The following is a 19,731-nucleotide window of genomic DNA, read 5'->3' on the forward strand; positions in this document are numbered from 1 at the left end:
TTGCCAAATATTTTTCCCAAAAAAACAAGCCGACCACGAAAAATCGGGAACCTGCGGCCCGCGACGAATTTTTTTTCCTAAAAAAAACAAGTCGACTATGAAAAATCGGGAACCTGCGGCCCGCGACGAAATATTTTTCCTAAAAGAAAAAAACAAGCCGACCGTGAAAATTTGGGAACCTGCGGCCCGCGACGAAATATTTTTCCTAAAAGAAAAAAACAAGCCGACCGTGAAAATTTGGGAACCTGCGGCCCGCGACGAAATATTTTTCCTAAAAAAAACGAGCCGACCATGAAAATTTGGGAACCTGCGGCCCGCGGCGAAATATTTTTCCTAATAAAAACGAGCCGACTATGAAAAATTGGGAAAATTTTCATTTTCAACAGATGACAACGCGTACTATATTTTATCTCCAAATACTATAATTTTGGAGGCTCTGTACTATAATTCCACTTTTAAAATATGGCAACACTAATGCGCGGTAAAATCTCATTTACGATTCTCGAATCTCGCATTTCGTGATAAGCCGCGGCGCGGTGAGCAGCGTCGGTGCTCTTCCATACAAAAAAAATATTCAAATACAACAATAACATCGCGAATGTAATATACGCTTCATTTTAATATTGACATTACGTATTTTTGCCCAATCTTAAATGAAAATATGCAGTGTTTAAAAACAATTTAATTATACAAGTTATCAAACTTTAATTTATTAACAATTTACTTTTTAAAATAAATATCAGTGTGAAATAAATTTTTAAAACGATTGACGTATCGTTATGAGAATAAACAATTTAAATTCAGTGTTAAATCAATACACAAATTAAAACATTATAATTATATCTTAAATAATCTAACGAAATGTGTTTCTAATTATTATATTATATAAAATTCCAATATTTCTAAGTTTATTCACAAAATAGACAATTTAATTTTGAGTGTTGTTTAATTTAATTGAACTGTTTGGAACAATTTAATTAATAATAATAATAACGTTATTGTGAGTATTTATAAAATATTAGTTTTGTGAGAGAATAATAAAATATACTGTCATCATATTATTATTGCTCTGTGATCAACATAATCAATATTTACATCAGTTTCTATCGGTAAGCATAATATTTTATCAATATCAGTCGTTTTCCTTTATCGCGAAAAGTACATCAACTATATTTTATGGCACACTTAAGATATTAAAACTAATAAAATTGTGGTTACTTGCATATTATTTATTAGCAAACAGCAGATTGTATGTTTTTATTATTTTTTTAATGTACTTTTTTTTAATCAGTAAAATAGTAATAAATGTTGGGGTCTAATATTAATTGAATATATTTTTTTATTATACATACATAGGAGCACCGTAATAATAAAACATTATTATATTATATCATCTCATCACTCTCAATATAAAATACAATATATCATAAAAATTTGAACGTTTTTTATGGCGTTATTCAAATTCAATTTCATATTCATTTATTATATAAATTAAAAGTTCAGTGATGTTCACGCCATGATACGACAAAGTAGTGGATGGCTACCAGTGGCGTACGGTCCATAGATGCTGTAGTATGCTCCGCATGCCCAAAATTTATTTATTTATTTACCTATTTAAAAAAGACACATTGAGCACATAAAAAATACAGGAAAATCAACTAGAGACTAGTGGATACTGGAGAAAAAACAAAACAAAGAATATTTTATACTTAGCAAAAGAAATTAAATAAAAAAACAACAATAATTCAAGAAAAATACAAATAGAATTTTAAAAACAAAATACATATTGCATCGCTAAAAATGTCTACATCTCTCGGGAGTGCATTAACCAGCCGCACAGCCCTCGCTATTGGTGCCTGGTGAGCCTGACACGAGGAAACCGGGTAGCTAGGTATTTATTGCATAAGTCTTCTAATAAATTTTACTTAACGTAGCTTCTAAAAGTTCAGGTAAGTACTTTTTTTTCAAAATATGTCAGCCAACATGCTGCAACACCAAAAACCTTACATAGTTCATCAACCGTCCATTAAGATTAAATTAGTTATACAAATTTTATAAAAAATATGATATTTTTCAACTGCATCCCTACAAGCAAAAGTCACCGCACGCTACTAGTAACTACTATTAATTAATAAGATACAATGTGATTGTACATTGTACCACAGTCAGTCGCCATGGACCAAGGTTTGGAAGCCGGATTAGGTTTATTATTTTATTACGGTTAAACCAACGCAAGAAACACAAAGCGCGCTAAATGTCCTAAAATATTACCATTATTGAATGTGCCTTTCATGTGTTTTAAGTTTATCAAATATTTCTCCACACTCGTCATTTAAATGTTGTTTCAGCCTCTCTCAAAAGCCAACTTACTTTCCATTATTTTTATGTTTTCTGGATAGCACTTACCATGTTGTGCCTAGGTTTACATAGGCGTCCCGGGAAACCCTAATTAACGTATTATATCTGACGAATTTGGGTTTTATTTTTTTACATAGGTACATGTATTACGAACTTATAAATTATCAGGCAGGAGTAGAAGAGGGTGCCAAAATATCTTTTGCCCAGGGTACCAAAGAGTTACAGTCTACAATACATTAATAAATAAGTAGGTATAATGTATTATTATAAAAACAATGCGAATAATGTATACTAATACAAAGCACCAAGTGAACTAATAAAAAAAAGTCCACATCTGAACACAAATAGAATTATTTCGTTGATCACAGGTAGATATTATATTGTCCATTCAAATAGCATCACCGATGGCAGGTTAATTCTGCAACTTGGGAGAACGAGTTATCACTATTACCACACACATATTATTTATTATCTCGATGATAGCAAGTTTGTTGTACTTATACTAAATAAATTGTCAAAATTTATAAAAATCGTTTGTTAAATGAGTTAAGGGTTCAAATTTTATTTTTCTATTAGTAGAACCATTGAAAATGTCCTTCTTAACAAACAAAATGGTCACATTGGTTACTATATCCTGTTTTATTATAATTACCTACTTATTTTTGAGTTACAGTAGGTAGTGTTAGGTATTGGTTCGGTTTTTGGTCTCAAAAGACCTCGATCACAAAAACGATATGGAGTAGGTACTATTAAAAAGGCGGCATTGCTCTTCCAATTTGTATCACAACATGTGCTGCATTTTAAGTAAACAAACATCTGGTGATGCTTTCGATTTCATCGATAGTTATCGTATTATCACTATCGAGGGGTATACATAGACAGTGACGTCCCTAGACAAAATGCCGCCGCTAGGCAGTGCCAAAATGCCGCCACATTTTTTATACAGTACTTTTTATCATCCTTTCATAACTACAATATCTAAGAAATGTGTTATATGGATACATTACTAACAACTAATTAATCTAATGTAAACGCCATTTCTGCGTGCGAATCTACGATTTCAGATAGGTACATTTAATAATACGCCTGATAACTTCCAAAACGAGTAACTGGCAAACATATTTGGATACATTTTAAATTAATGTAAGTAATTATGTACCTACCTACAATTCAAATATTATTTACAAATCTATACGTGTCATTGCTGTTCACGCGACGTCCAAGGACAACGAAGGAACCAAGACATCGCGAACACGACAAAAAATATAAAGTCGTTTTAAAACCTTTATAGTAATAATTAATACATTTTGTTTCCAACCAGTGAACTGAATTTTTTAATGGAAAAATATTTTTTTCGTTATTACTTAGTTTAGGTAGCTATTTCTATATATAAATAATGATTCTCCTCGATTTGCCGCCCTTCGGGAAAGAGCCGCCCCCAAGCGACGCGCAATCTGCCTACCCCCACGGGACGTCACTGAACATAGATCAAAAACACTATCTCTAGATTCTAGAATGTGTATTATAAATTATCAATATGTATAATTTATTTCTAATAAACAAATACATATACTTAAATATTAAAATTTACTGTATAAAGACTACAAAGCATCCCCTTTAATAAAAATAATACCATATAAAATAAACCAACGCTTTCTATTATTTGCATGGATATTAATAAAATCATTAAGCAGGTAACAAGAAATGCAAGTGTTTTTGGATACCTACCTTGATATTAAAAGCTTTTCCAATTTCAAGAATCTATATAAGAGAATAAGAATTTCTTCGCCTCAGGGAACGCATACCTATTCATTTATAGATTATAAATCGATAGTTGAAACAATATTTCCTAATGTATATCTAAATATTATGTATAATGTCATAATTATGATGTCTAAGAAATATTAATTACTACTTATAAAATTTATTTTTAAATATTGGCCAGGTATCTACATAATATCCAAAATATCGTTACTTAAAAAAAGCTTCCGATATTTTTTTTGTAATGCATTAGTAGGGCATCAATCATTTTGGAAAAGATCAATCACTTTTGGGCTAAATGCAGAACTTGGAAATAGAAAAACTTTAAGAAACAATACGATGTTTTGATGGATTGCATTATTTTTTTTCCATCTCCTGTCAGTGGCATTCATTTTAATCTTTCCCATAAGTATGTAAATATCGGCTTGGAAAATGATAATATATTAAGCATCTATCTAGTATGCATTTCCCAAAGTCGTCATCAAAATATTGCCCTTATGTATTGTATTCTTATATAATAAATAATTTATCAAAATGTATCTACAGCGACAACACAGTATCTTACTACTTAAGTTTATATGTGTTACACCGAATGTGTGAAATTGCGTATTACACGAAATCGACAATATTTTGCCTAATTCATGAATAAGGCAACGGGCTTGCGTTATTTGCATTATTTCAATTTATCTGCCGAGTGCGTGAATTTGGCAGGGTATGAAATTCTTAAACTGTCAACATGACAGTAGAAAAGGTATATTTAATACGGATGGTTATACTAGTTATAATTGGACATAATATAATATTATTATTATTAGGTTAGGTTAGGCTAGGTTTTTAACTGTCAACAAACAAACAATCGACCATTGCCTGATACCCAAGCACGAATCAAATCGCGAAAATACATTTTAATAAAATTCTTCCGTTAGCATATTATAGTTCTAGTTTTTTTTGGGCATAGTAAATTTTTTTTTTCTCGTAAAAAATAAAATCTGTCAATACAAACCTCTATTCTGTGGAGGCCCATATGATCCTATTAGCGGACATGGTCGAAAGAAAGAAAAAATAATGGATATGAACGTCATTGTAGTTATTGATTGGTATATTTTTATATAAGCAATGACATTTTTTGACACATTTGGTTAGTTTGATTAGTTGCAAAAAACACCACCGGAGCGCGACCATCTAATTTGCCCAATGCATGAACTAGGCAGAAAAATTACTGCTGAATTCACGCACTCGGCAGATATTTTGCCTTCATTCAATTAATAATTCATGAATAAAGCAACGGGCTTGCATTTTTCACGAAATAGGCAAAATTTTGCCGATTTTAAGTAAAACGCAATTTTACACATTCGGCGTAACATATACAATATATTCCTTCATGTATTCTTTCAAATTTCGTTAATTAATATTGGACACGGTTTTTTGGAATTTCAAATCGATTTGCCAGGATCTTTCTATTTTTATTTTTTAGCCATCTTATAAAGAGGTTTTGTTAAATAGGTATATTATTTTTAACGAGAAATAGATGTTTGCCATTTGCTCAACATAGTATATCCGTGCTTTGAGTTCAAACATACCTACATAGAAAAATTATACGTGGATTTCTCAGACTCGAGATCGGAACTCAAAACCAATGACTTATACAGGCGGACATGCTCTCTTCAAATTAAAAAGTGAAAACAGGTACGATTTTTTTTTAAATTGAATTCCTGACACCATTGAGGATATTATGATTTTTTTTTTAAATTAACATACGGTATTTATTAGTACAAATACCTCCAATAATTAATATCAACATGATTTTAAAAAAACGTCTCATATCCATAAGATTTAGTTTCATGTGATACTTTCTGCGAGGATAACAATTGTACCGGTAGATTAATCGGTAAATCCCATCGCATGGATTGCGATACACATGGATTTACGTCTCAGTCTGTTCAATTGAACTATAGGATTTTTTTCTACTCCGTCTGACATCCATGATCATGGGCCCCACATCGTGAAGCGGGCCTCCAGGCTAGGATCTTTGGCAGGCCCCCCTACCTATCGCTAAGGATAAAGGCAGTGTGTCACTCTACAGTAGCGTTTTCCAAATGGTGTACGCGGTAAAATTAATGTGTATATTTTAATACATCCATTTGAATTACGGAGATGGCGAGCATTGGATGCACAATTAAAAATTGTATCGTACAACCATATAATTTTAAATAATAATATAATTGATGGAAAATAGCGCCTTACTTTTCACTAAATACTTTTTTTACTATTAAAGCAAATTCCTCGCCGGGCCCCCAGGCTAGAGCCCTGCCCCCCCCCCCCCCCCTTGTGGGGGCCATGCCCACGATGGTTGAGCGGTGGTAACGTGTCGGTTTAAAAGGTCTTTGGTCCCAGCGTCGAATCACGGGTCTTAACAAATTCATATGTTGTTTTTTCAATGTGTGTTTGGACCCGGAGTATTGATCCAATAGGTTGAGCGAGTGGCTAACGTCAATTTCTCATACAAGAAAAAAACAATTAATACAATTTAATAACTTGATTTAGAGGAGCGCTGATGAGCAGGTATTAAAAGGCCAATAGTTAAAATTTGTCGCAATTAGTATGTCACCTCGTAGCATAGTGGATAATGCGCGGACGGAGGCGTAAACCCAAGAGATTCAGATTCGATTCCTGCCGGGTAGTGTCTTACTTTTTTCAAAAAGATTTTTTCTATTGGTTATAATATAATATATTTTCTCAGAAGTGTTTTTGTATGTTCAATAATCAGAATGGTACATTCTTAAATCTTGTGAATTATTCGTTGAATAAAAGAAATAGTTAATTAAAAATTATTAGCAAGTTCAAGTAAGTTACGTCATAAAAATATAGGAGAAATCCGTGACGTCGGTTAGTAATTGAAGTAGTAGGTACCTACTTTGATTTATTAGACAAAAACCGATTTCCAGTAGTAGCTAGATTTAGAGGAGCGCTGATGAGTAGGTATTAAAAAGCCAATAGTTAAAATGTGTCGCAATTAGTATGTCACTAGTGGATAATGCACGGACGGGGCGTAAACCCAAGAGATGCAGGTTCGATCCTGCCGGGTGTCTTACTTTTTTCAAAAAGATTTTTTCTATTATTTATATAAGTTATAATATATTTTCTCACAAGTGTTTTTTAAAATTATGTATGTTCAATTAATACAACCTTCATTTTCTGGAGGCTCACATTATGATCCTATTAAAATCGAATTTGGTGGTGATGTAATGTGTCAGACATTGTTCTAAATTATATTCAATCAAACTTATTATTTATTTGTTTTGGATGCGATGCGGATATATCAAACAAAACTCCCCAATAAAGACGTAATTATCAATAATTACATATTGACATAAAATTTTAATACTCTATCTCTAAACTGTCATAATTGTTATTAATAACGTATTATTCGCTATTTTGGCGCATCTACTAGGGATAGGGATTCTTATCCCAGAATTTTTTTCCAATACCGGGATTAAATATTTTTTGTAAATACTTTTTGCTTCTTTTTACTGTATTATATGTTGTTTCATTAATTTTTAGAATAGTTGATGCAGTTTCCTTAATGTTATACGTAGCAACAATTATTAAGAGCATACATAAGTGAAACGGAAAATAATGTTCAACAGTAGGTGGAACGAAATTTTGCAGTCGTCGCCAATCGGATACCGACAGTGGAGGTGTGAGCACGTCAATTTGTTTTGTGATGGCGTCGGAGAAATATATTCTTAAATCGTGTAAAGATGACTAAAAAACATGTCAATGAATATACTATTATTATTACGAAAATAACAATAAACATAACATTAAATGGACGCATGTTGAATTTTTAACAAATTATATTTCGTTCGGCTCGCGTCATTTGCACAATCCGCGCAAATTATATATATTATAACTATAATACTTCAATACAAACATCCGGTAGTAGTCTTGTGTATAGAACAGATTCGCTGGTATCGATAATAATGTCTAAATCTTTGAATATCAAAATATCCAGTATTGCCAACTGTCGTTGACAAAAACATACCAGATTGGGTACAAAAACAAGTTATTTGGCAGGAAAAAATGCTAGATTTTGTAAAAATAAAATTGCAATGCCTTTTTTTTCCTATCGGAAGTGCGAAAATTTAAAAAATGGGTATATGGGTAAAATCACACCACATCAACCCAGAAACTCATTTGAAATTGATAAAAAGTAATTAATTAATCTAACAACCAGGTAATACCAGAGAGTGGAATCCCCGATAATCGTCAAGCCAATCCACATGCCTTAGCACACATTAAATTATAATATCTGATAATACGCCAAGAATGCTCCTACTGTTTCATTGTATTGTTTTCTTTCTCAAGTACCGACCTACCTTCATTAAATGTCTGAATAAATAAACATGTTGAAGGCAACAAAAAAACGCTAATAAAAACGCCATAAGCTAGATGCATATATAGCATGCTAGTTGCCTATCGAAAAATGCTACATCTGCAAAGAAAAACGCTAAATTAAAAATATTGATAGAGAATATACTAAAACCAGTAAAGTGTCGAATGAAAACGTATTTATAATAAATTATTCGTGTCGAAAGTACCTACTTCGGGAAAAAATGTGTCAAGAGAATATTATATTATTATATAGGAATTATATATTATTGGTATCGTATCGGAAGAACTTGGCTAGTTTGAGGTCTAACCCTTTTTAAAGAATCGTTTAAAAAATCGATACGTAGATACCTACATCGAACCGTTAATACTTTTGACAACCCTAATCATGTCACACCGACCGATAAAATAAAGTCATCGAAGTGTACTGACATTTTATGCTAAGATTTATATTATAATATTATATTATTAATAATTGTCACACGACCTTATTAATAAATACCAAACATACTATAATAATTTATTGCAGCATGAACGGTTTTTTTTAGATAATAATATTAATAATTTATGCTAAATGTCAAGGATTTTTGTAGCTAATTCACATTAGCTAAATGCGAACATGTGCGATCTCAAAAACAGAAATGGCCATTTTGTCTCATTGACATATTGATCTTGTGTTATCTTATCAAAGTTGTCATCGATTAAATATATTTATTATATTCAATATAATATCTGGCCGTTGTTTCCATGTTGCAAACCTTGTAGGAATGCTATTATTATTTAGTTGTTCATTCATTTATTTTAACTTTTCTTCTTCTCGTATTTGTTAACAATTTGGTTCGTGGTCTTTCGATAATAATGTGCTCAAATTGAATTGATTTAATTAAATCCTGCGACACTCAATTCCCAATCGCACGCGGCATAGAATTACTGTAAATCTTACTATAATAATTAAACAGATTAATGTTAATGGCTGACATTTCCGTTGTGAGAATCATATAATTAATTATGAATAAATAACAGATTCAGAATTCTGTTCGATTTGGGTTATTTTAACACCTAGTTAATTTTGTCATAGTATTTATTATACGCTCGAAGAGTTTTTTTGGTAATCTAATAACAATTATAAAATGGGTGAGTAGACTTCGACTAATAGTGTTTGGTCCAAAGTCTCAATCGATCGACATTATTAAACTAAATTCTGCCAAGTTAATGCAAAAAACGATTTTGAACTGTAACTACTGCTCTAATGATCGAAGAACTATTTAAATATATAAAATCTGTATGATAGTAAATACAATTTAAAATATTTAGTGTTGAAATAAGTAAAATATCATAATATTCCTGATAAAATGACACAGACAATTAAATTTCAGGCAATAACGATATTATTTTTTCAATGTTATTAAAGATATCCCCCGACAGGTAGAATACCTCCCAAAACATCTGAAAATGTTATAGGTATCTCCTCCTTCTTGGCACTATAACCATTATATAAAATGCATTGTACCTCCTCTATCAGAGGCGCTTTCATCCAGATCTGTCCAAAGCCGCGTTCAGTTTTTAACTCCAGAGGTCTTCGAATCTTGATAGATATAGATACTACCTTGTACTTCGTTTGACTTCCGTTTCCTTCAGTTTTTGACGATGGAATGGCATCTCGCAGTTGTATATTATTCGATTCTACTTTCTACTCCAAATATGTTTAATTGACAGATTCGATTGTATCAGGCACAAAATTGTGTATATGAAGTTACTTGTGGTCTGCTACACTACCCAGAAGCTCGTTTCCCTAACACAGTGTTTCCCAAAAGTGTTACTCGCGTATCCCCTGGGGTACAGGAAGAGTTTGGTGGGGGTACGCGCTGCACCGGGCATTGGCTGCGCCTGGTGCAACAAGCAAATATGACATCAATACAACATCCATGCTAAAATGTTAATCATATGCGGAAGAAGAGCAATAATTAATGTTGCTTCAGACGGATTCTTGAAAAATACATCATTCTAGTTGGAAATGCAACATGTGTATCCAGTTTTAACAGAGAAAGTCCTGAAATATATCTTACCTTTTTACCAACTTCATATCTATGTGAAGTTGCTTTATCAGCATTTGTAGACATTAAGTCAAAAAAGGAACAAGCTTTTGGATGTGGAAACACATCTCAGATTAAAATTAACAACCAGGGAACCAAATTATGATGATCTGCCTGAACATAAACAATTTCACCCTTCTCATTGATTATAATAAATGTTATTTATATTATAACTTTTATTTAATTTATTTATATTTTATTATGAATGAATTATTGTATTTTTCGTTTATATTATTATTTTGTTTATGTGCTAGAAAAGGAAAAATTAATATATTTTAATTGTTATTAAAGTATATGCATTTTTTTGACGAGGGGTACTCAGTGTTACGAAAGTTTGGGAAACACTGCCCTAACACAACATGACACAAACGATTCGTGAGAAAACATAAAAGGGGGCCTCCGAAGAGTTAAAACCTGTTACTCAGTTATTAAATTATGTCGAAATTTGAGAAAAGATGTAAGTATATTTCTCACACACTGAGTAGAAAATAGGTATTGCCCAAAGTACCTGTAGGTATATAAGTAGGAGTTCTAATAGCTCCCGATAATAAGTAAAAATTGGTTAAGTAGGTAGGTTGATAGTAATTACGAAAAGTAAAAATAAATAAATTTGTCTCTTTAGTATTGATAACTTTTCAATTAACTTGTAGGTATTTAGGTAGGTATATACGAATTCACCCTTCAGTAGCGAAGGGTGGAAGTAGGCTGTTAAGATCCGCCATAAATAGTCCACATTAAACTTTGTTAGTCATACGTGTTTGTTTTTATTGAACTAAGACTACAATTTACAGCTGGTATTGGTTAGTTTTTAAAAATCAATTAAACCCTGCCTAAACCACCAAACTACAATACTTTGGTAGGTATATTTATATTTTGGGCGATAACACAAAATTGTGTAAGTGTACACTTTTTCATTCATACTTATTTGTTTTCGTTGGATTAACAATACATATTAGGTACACAATAATGTTGGTTCATTTTTTTAAATTCATTAAGCCCTATCTAAACCAATCTATAATAGATATAAATATTATTCTATCTATAAAATATTCAAATTTATGTATGATTTAATTGTATAATTTTAGATATTTTGTAGATGGACGAGTATTTTTTGACTATTATCAAATATGGCTTGGTTTTCGCAGGGGTTAATTGAATTTAAAAACTAACCAACATCGTCTGTAAATCGTAGTCTTTTTTCAATGAAAACAAATACGTATCACTGACAAAGTTTAATGTGCAACATACAACAGCCTACCTCCACCCTCCGCCACTGGCACCTATAAATATTAAGCAATTAACAAAGATAATAGGTAAAAGTTATTAGATTGCTCATTTTTAGTGCTTCGGCCCTCTACTTCACTAAACGCGCCACTAACACTAGTAAGTACCTATTCTTCCCACGTACCCGCATCAAATAATCCCTGTCCATACCAACCCCGCAAGTGAATATTTGTATTGCGAGCTCTTGCGACATCTAGCGGTTGTCGTGTCGTACCTATGCGCGTAATCGTTTTTTCTCTGATTAATAATAATTTTTAGTCTAGCTCTACAACAGTGCTTCTCATGTGCGTCCACCAGAGGATTTTGCTTGTGGCCACAAACATCATTTTCAGTATTTCATTTAATTAACTGGGCTGACGTTAAATATGCGTTATTGGAAATGAGTCATGACTAAGCACATACTTAAAAACCATTTTAATAATACGACGGTTGAAAAATGGTGGTCGAGGTTATACGTTGGCCAAGAATCGAGTCAATTCAAAGAATTGGCAACAATTGTTTTATTAACATTGTCGATTTTTCCTACTACTGTATACTGTGAAAGATCATTCAGTGTAATACTCTTCATAAAAAAAACAAATATCGAAGCCAGTTGACAGAATATGTAAACTTAGAAGCAGCCATGCGGCTCGCATTAGAAAAAAGTAGTATTGAGGAATTTTCATTTGCATTATTTTTAAATAAATAGATATGTACTAAAATTTTCAAATGTCTTTTATTAATGCGACTTGTCTATAAATAAATCGATCCATTTTTTAGTAAATAAAATTTAGCTTTAGTTTGTTCAATCACAGCTAAAGTGAAATTAGGGGCGGCCACCAGACGTTTTCATATAACTGTCACAATTATTGTACGGCTACAGTTCAATTTCACGTGAGAACCACTGCTCTAGAACGATTCGCGGTATGTGATAAAACTGATAAATTACATTAAAAACACTTAAGTACTTACCACGTTGTTCCTTTTTTATTTAAATAAATAATGCAATATATAATATTTCATTAAGTACGGTTATCTCCATAATACACATAAAATAATATTACGATACACTTGAATTGCGTTTAATATAATACTAATAATAATGTTTTGATTGCATAAACTAAATACAATTGAATGCATAAGCGGAAATAAACTTTGCTTCTGAGAATATTATTTATACTAATTATTACGACAATCAGATATTTGTTTATTTAAAATCTTGTATGTCTCTTGTCTTGCTTATGCTAATTGTATTGTATTTTCCTACCAAAATATGGCTTAATATTGTTTAGATACTACCTAATTCATTTGGGATTATTCATGTAAAAGTAAATACATTGAAATCAAGTGTTATAATTTTGAAATATACATACATTAAAAAAAAAAGTTATAGGTACTCATGGGATCCCAGCCATTTGACCGGAATCGTCCCATAACAGAAGACCATCAGCGCATTTATTCTATACACAAGACTGCTATAAATAGGCCGCTATCGAGGGTAGTTAATAATTTTTTGTATCGAAGTATTAGCACTTATTCTAACAATTACAATAATTTTATTGTAATTGTTACAATAAGTGCTATGATTTAACAGCACCTCTCTTGGCTGTGTTAAATTTTAGAGCGAGATAGACAGTTTTGACTGTTTCGATGGCTAACTTATTGTAATTTTTACAATAAGTGCTAATACTTAATAGGCGGCTTTCGTGGTGCAGTGCGCAAGGCGCTGGCCTTCCACCACGGAGTTCTGGGTTCGATTCCCAGTGAGGTCAAAATATATTTACATAATCTAATATGTGAATTCCTCAAGCTTGGGAGTTTTACCACTATTATTGGGTTTCACGGCCTGCTGTGGTGTTTAATAAAGAAACAAATTAATACTTCGATACAAAAAATGAAAAACTACTTACTTACCTACTAAGAAAATCCACTTATCTTATCTTTATTATATTACTTGTAACGACTTTCTTAGATACTTATATACTTACTCTACATTCTTTAAGTATTTTAAATTTACCATTAATCTGATTTCATTAATATACTTAGTATACTATTATAAATGTAGAAATCGCACTAATGCATTGTAACAAAGTATTTTTTGTTTTTCTTCGGCGAGAGTATGAACCAATTTCCAACACTAAAAGCTTCTTTCCAAAGAAAAACACGATGAAAACATTTCAAGAAGACGGCAGCGAAAAACACTTATGGTGACACATTTTCATTTTAAATAATGTCTTACTTAAAAGAGAAAAGTGCTTTCCATTCTGGGCTAGATGATGTTTATTCAGTATGACTTGTAGTCGAGCTTTATAAAAAAATCCACTTGCGTTTTCTTCAAGAAGACGTAGATACAAGTACTTACAACTTGATAGAAATTCTTAGCAATAGGCAACTTTAAACATTTGTTTTCTTTTACATATACGGTGAATAAGTAGCGGATTGAAACCGTGGTACACTGGTTCCAATACCACATCTGGGAAAAATAATCACTTCGGTAGTTAATATTGTGATGCAAAGACGGGCATAATGCATATATGTAGCAATCATACCACTCAGCCAGCATCATTAAATGAGTGACACACTTTTTGTTTTTTGTGATTTTACCGAGGCTTTGACTGCGACTCGCTGTCATATCGCCTCTTTTCTTCTAGAAGGGGATCCGTCGATCAGGTCCTCACTCCTATTTTGTTAAATAACTTTGCAATTTTGCGCTCTTCCGTCTTACCCACCGCCAGGACACCTTTCAATTCGTCGACATTCTCATAGATATCCGCAATTCGCAACTGGACTCTGTGAAGTTCATATTTAGGGAATTGTAGTGCTATATGTACAATGTCCTCTAAAACATGATATTCATCGCATTGATCATTCATAATTCATCATCATTAATATTATGTATGTTTTATTAGCAAAAGAAAAAAATAGAGCGATTATATTGTCAGCATTTCCTCAATCATAATTAGATCAGTAGTGTCTGTTTTGATTTGTTAATTGCATAAATATCCCTTGTAATATATGTACTGCATTTGTATAAATTGGAAGGACATTGCATGAATTCCACTCAACTCATCGAGTCCGACACGAGACGCACTACTATTGTCACGAGTCCTTCACTAGACATATTTAACCATCACTCCACTCGAATCGAGTCTCTCAGTTCATCAACACAAACAGATCTCGATCACATCTCCTACCGTTGTAACTCTCTGTACCTACTCTGCATTAAGACAATAAATATCTACACTGCTACCTCTATTAACTCACCTGCCACTTCATCATCCACTGCCAAATGACCTTACTTACATGATTTTATATAATATCGTATATCTCATTTGCGAGCATACATAATATTATCTTTGTGAAGGGCGTAGATTGGTCGCCCTCAAAATTCAGCCGCCCCCGTCCAATGCATATTTCACACATACGGATGAGACATAAGCGCAAGTAATTTCGCATTGCAGATTCATTCGTAGTATGGGTACCTAGGAACTAGCTAAAATAAGCTGTATATACAATAAAATTCAAAGAATAGCACGCCATACGTCCAATATAACATAATCAAAAAAAAATCGCCGCGCAGTATTCCATATTTTTTTATGCCTACCAATTCAACCACGTTAAAACGTTCTAGAATCACCACACAGTGTTGCAGCACAAACCGTGCGTATGATTATCTCTAAAATGTTTGATATACAGTCATTATTTAGATGAACAATCGCGTAAATCACAAATAATAAACAGTAACTAGCACAACTAACACCCAAGGTGGCAGCGCGGCTTAAGCGTTGGACTATCACGCCGTGGGTCTCAGGTTCGAATCCTGGGTCTGGCAAGTACACATATTATTTTTCAATTTGTGTATGAGTCAGGGTATGGACCTAATAGGTTGAGCAAGTGGCTGACATCCATTTCTCGTAAAAACAAAATCTGTTAATACAAACCTCTACTCTGTGGAGGCCCATATGATCCTATTAGGATCGGACATGGTCGGAGAACTAGCACAACCCCAAAAAAGCTGATATTATCATTTTTTCTCTTTTACATACAATATTGTCAACACAGAATATCTGTGCGTAATGGCCAACAATTCTACCGATTTAAAATCGTCCAGCGGTGTTGCAGGCGTGTCCAATGTTGCGACGAAAATGCCAATATAACTTATAAAAAATTGCTAAACTTTGATTATGGACAGAAAAAATGTCAGGAAGAGAAGAAGAAAATTGTGTCCACCTCAAGAGAATTTCTCTTTACTCAATGTAGCCCAGCGAAGTCAAAAGGTGGAACAACAACACAAACAAATACCCCTCCAAACCAACCCGCCCCACACCACACTCGGTCTTAAGCGAACGTGTCACGACACCGTACGTTTAGGTGTAAAGCATCAGCAGTTTTTTACGCCTGGTAATGGACCTTTTGAATATATATTTTGTTTTTTGGCAACTAAATATAAATGCCCACGACGGCTACAGCGTCGGCTTATCATGTCGTGGTTCCCAGGTTTGAATCCTGAGTCTGGCAAATACACATATTGTTTTTCAATTTGTGTTTGGATAATAAGTTTAGCAAGTGGCTGACATCCATTTCTAGTAAAAACAAAAATCTGTTAATACAAACCTCCACTTTGTGGAGGCCAATATGATCCAATTAGGATCGGACATGGTCAAAAGAAAAGAAAGAAACATGAAAAGGTTTCTAGCCACCCTCGCTATATTTACTACAATGTCTTTAGATATATTACTAATATTACCTAACAGTAATTCGTAAATATTGCACGTACCAAAAATGGAATCACTCTACAATTTTAAATATTAACAAAATATAGACAATTTCTTTTTCAATACTTTCCCTCTTATGACGTTATTATGAAGTTATTACATAGGTAGTGTTTATTAGTAACTTAAAATAACGCAACCATATACCTACACGGCATGGTCAGTGGATAATAATTCAAACTGATTGCAGATAGGTTATTAGACTCATTAGATGTCAATAACTATAATGACTTTTATGAAACTGATTGTCATACCAATTACGTACGAATATTAATTAGATAGATAAGTACCTAAATAACGTCAGGTATTGGAAATCGTCATAGGTTTTCTAATGCTGACCGAATTTAGTGAAATTTTCTGGAAACTGCTGAGCTACTTTAAAATTTCCCATAATACACATTTGTATTACAACATTTAATGGGAGTTTCAGACCGTTTTTGTATATCTGAATCGGAAACTATAGAACTATCCTCAATATATCACTACAAAGTATATTCGCCAGATTAAATTTGCACTTGTCATAAAATTGAAACGAAGTTTATTGACCTTTAAGAAAATAAAATTATCAATTACCACTAAATCTTGAGATGTTTATAGCTCAGAAAACATCAAAGCATTTTTGTGTACTTATTCTAATATTTCTGAGAGAATACAATCTGCAAGTATAATAATTCTGTAGTAAGATGGCAGGCAATACCCAATATGTCAGTTTTTTTGGCAAATTGAGTTATGTATACCACCAGACTCGTCTAGGTGAGATCTACAAGCTGTCAAAATATGGTATGTCTAAGTCTTATATGTTCGGAGCAGGGAACTCAGAAATAATGGGAACTGAAATACCCAACGGGTAAGGCGATGGTAGGTAACCGTCTCGAGTAAGGAAGAATCCGGGTTAAACTTACACACGTGTCAACAATACGTTGTACGTCTAATACTGAAAACTGCTCTCGGTTTATGCATTTACGCTCATTTAATGTTGGTGTATTACACACACTATTGCACGTCCATAATGCGTGTTTCATTTTCTTAGGACACTCACACATTCAAAAACCCTGCTTCAACGTGCGGCGTATTGAATATAGCCAATCGGTATTCTACTTATTATCCGTTCTGTGGTTCGGAGAAATAAGCTGTGTCAATATGTGATTTGTCCATTATTTGAATTTCTTAAGATGGAAAACTATGTCATGACGTGACTTATTTTGGCTTCCTACATTTTTACACTCTTATCCCAGATAAAAAGGCAATTTATAACATGTATGATAATATGTCATATTTGGTCACCATTTTTGTAATTCTCAATTTGGCAGAATACGATATGTCTTTAAGCCTGTACTCACTACCCTGTAAAGCTACCCACAACGGAAGAGGCTCCAGAGTTTAACGAGTTAGAAGATTTAGATCCAACCAGTGGTAATGTTTAATGTAAACAAATTGTAAACTTTGTGTCTTTCGCGTTATAGAATGTGATTTTTTTATTACAATAAAATTATATGTTTGTCAAAACATGCAGTTTTCCTTCTTTAAAAAAAACTTAAAAAATACAATAAACAACTATGTAATTTGATCAATAGCCATGACATATCATGTTTTGCCTCCTGTATTATATGGTAAAATATGATATGTCACGAAAGCCTGGAGATATTTGGAAAATTTCAGCATTTTTTCTATAGATACCTTAATTTTAAAAATATCCCTCTGTAAACAACTATTTTATACACATTTAACAATAAAGTAAGGCTTTCAATTATTATTAAAACTTTGATTTTTCCGAGCCCGTCAAAGTTTAAAATTGCTCTCCTGAACAATTTAGAAAAAGGGACATATTAGGGATTGCCATCTTACTACAGAATTATAATACCATATATGTAGAGTTGGGTTTTTCCCGAGAAAATCTCAATCTCGAGATTTCCCGAAACGATGTTATTTTGAATTCTCGAGATTCGGGATTTTTAAAAAACACCTGTAAAAATCCTAAAATCAGTGTAAAACAGACAAATTCGAAAAAATATTTTTGTTTATTTATGTAAGAAGACAATAGTTATTTCAAAAAACACAGACTGTCAATCGCTGCCTCTGACAATCGCGTACGCTTTGAGACACAAAATTCAATGATGTTGCAAAAATTGCGCTCATTTTGAGTCGACGTTGGCTTAATTGTGTTAAATGCCCCAATCAGTCTTTGAACGTTTTGTGTTTTCTGTCTAATTTTTTCATATAGAAAATCGATTTTTTTCAATTATTATTTGATGATAAAGAAATCCCGAGAAAAGATTCTCCAGATCCGGGATTTCCCGAAATGTTGAAAATTTTAATTCTCGAGATTCGGGATGAAAAATCTCGAAAATTACTCGAGGATTCCCGTCGGGAAATTCTCGAAACCCAACTCTAACCATATGGTTCATGCTAACATCTAATATTATTTACCTCCCTAATTCCTACGTATTATGATTCCCATAGCCTACCGACTTTCAAAAGTAACTATTTTCCACTATCTAACAATATAATTATTTTTTATATAGGACCGTTAACCCTGCTTTAATGCAGAAATGCAATAGGTGGTTATTTTTGGTATCAGAGAACATTTTTTCTTCGATAAATAATTATTAAAAATTACAAAGTGATATGCTTCATGAGTTTTTTCGTGTTTTTTTTTATTAAATAATAAATTACACATTCACACGCACTCTTTCCGCTCTGATATACAGTTTAATGGACTTTAATATTTTTCAATTTTCTTATTTTGTATTCTTCGCTGGTTACTAGTTTTACGGTATCTTTGAGATAACAATATATAAAAACAATGCGAAACAGTTCGAAATATTTTCTAATAATAGACTGTTGACAGAACTTATTGGACTAATGTTCTTACACGCATTTTGATATTACATTACTTACCTACCTGAAAAATTACCAAGTATGTTATTAAGGCGATATTCAGTGAAACATCAAATAATTTTCAACTATAGGCGCGATGAAATTTTGGACTCGCTAGCAGTCTGAGAGCGAACGTATAGGTGTGAATACGTCAATTTGTTTCGTGATGGCGACGGGGGTATTAATTCTTAAATCGTGTAAAGATGACTAAAAAC

General features: G+C 32.6%; 1 protein-coding gene across 1 annotated transcript in view; it reads left to right on the forward strand.

Moving 5' to 3' along the window:
- Window positions 1–517: 517 nt before the first annotated feature.
- The window catches only part of LOC147077658 (uncharacterized), a 207,133-nt gene continuing 187,919 nt past the window's right edge, over window positions 518–19,731 (forward strand). The window contains exon 1 of the mRNA XM_085960663.1: window positions 518–1,109. The gene's annotated coding sequence lies outside the window, so the exon portion shown is untranslated. The remainder of the gene's footprint in view (window positions 1,110–19,731) is intronic.

This window comes from Rhyacophila brunnea, unplaced genomic scaffold, assembly GCF_057557595.1.
Source record: "Rhyacophila brunnea isolate RB1 unplaced genomic scaffold, BYU_Rbru_1.0 scaffold_12, whole genome shotgun sequence".
NCBI classification, from domain to species: domain Eukaryota; kingdom Metazoa; phylum Arthropoda; class Insecta; order Trichoptera; family Rhyacophilidae; genus Rhyacophila; species Rhyacophila brunnea.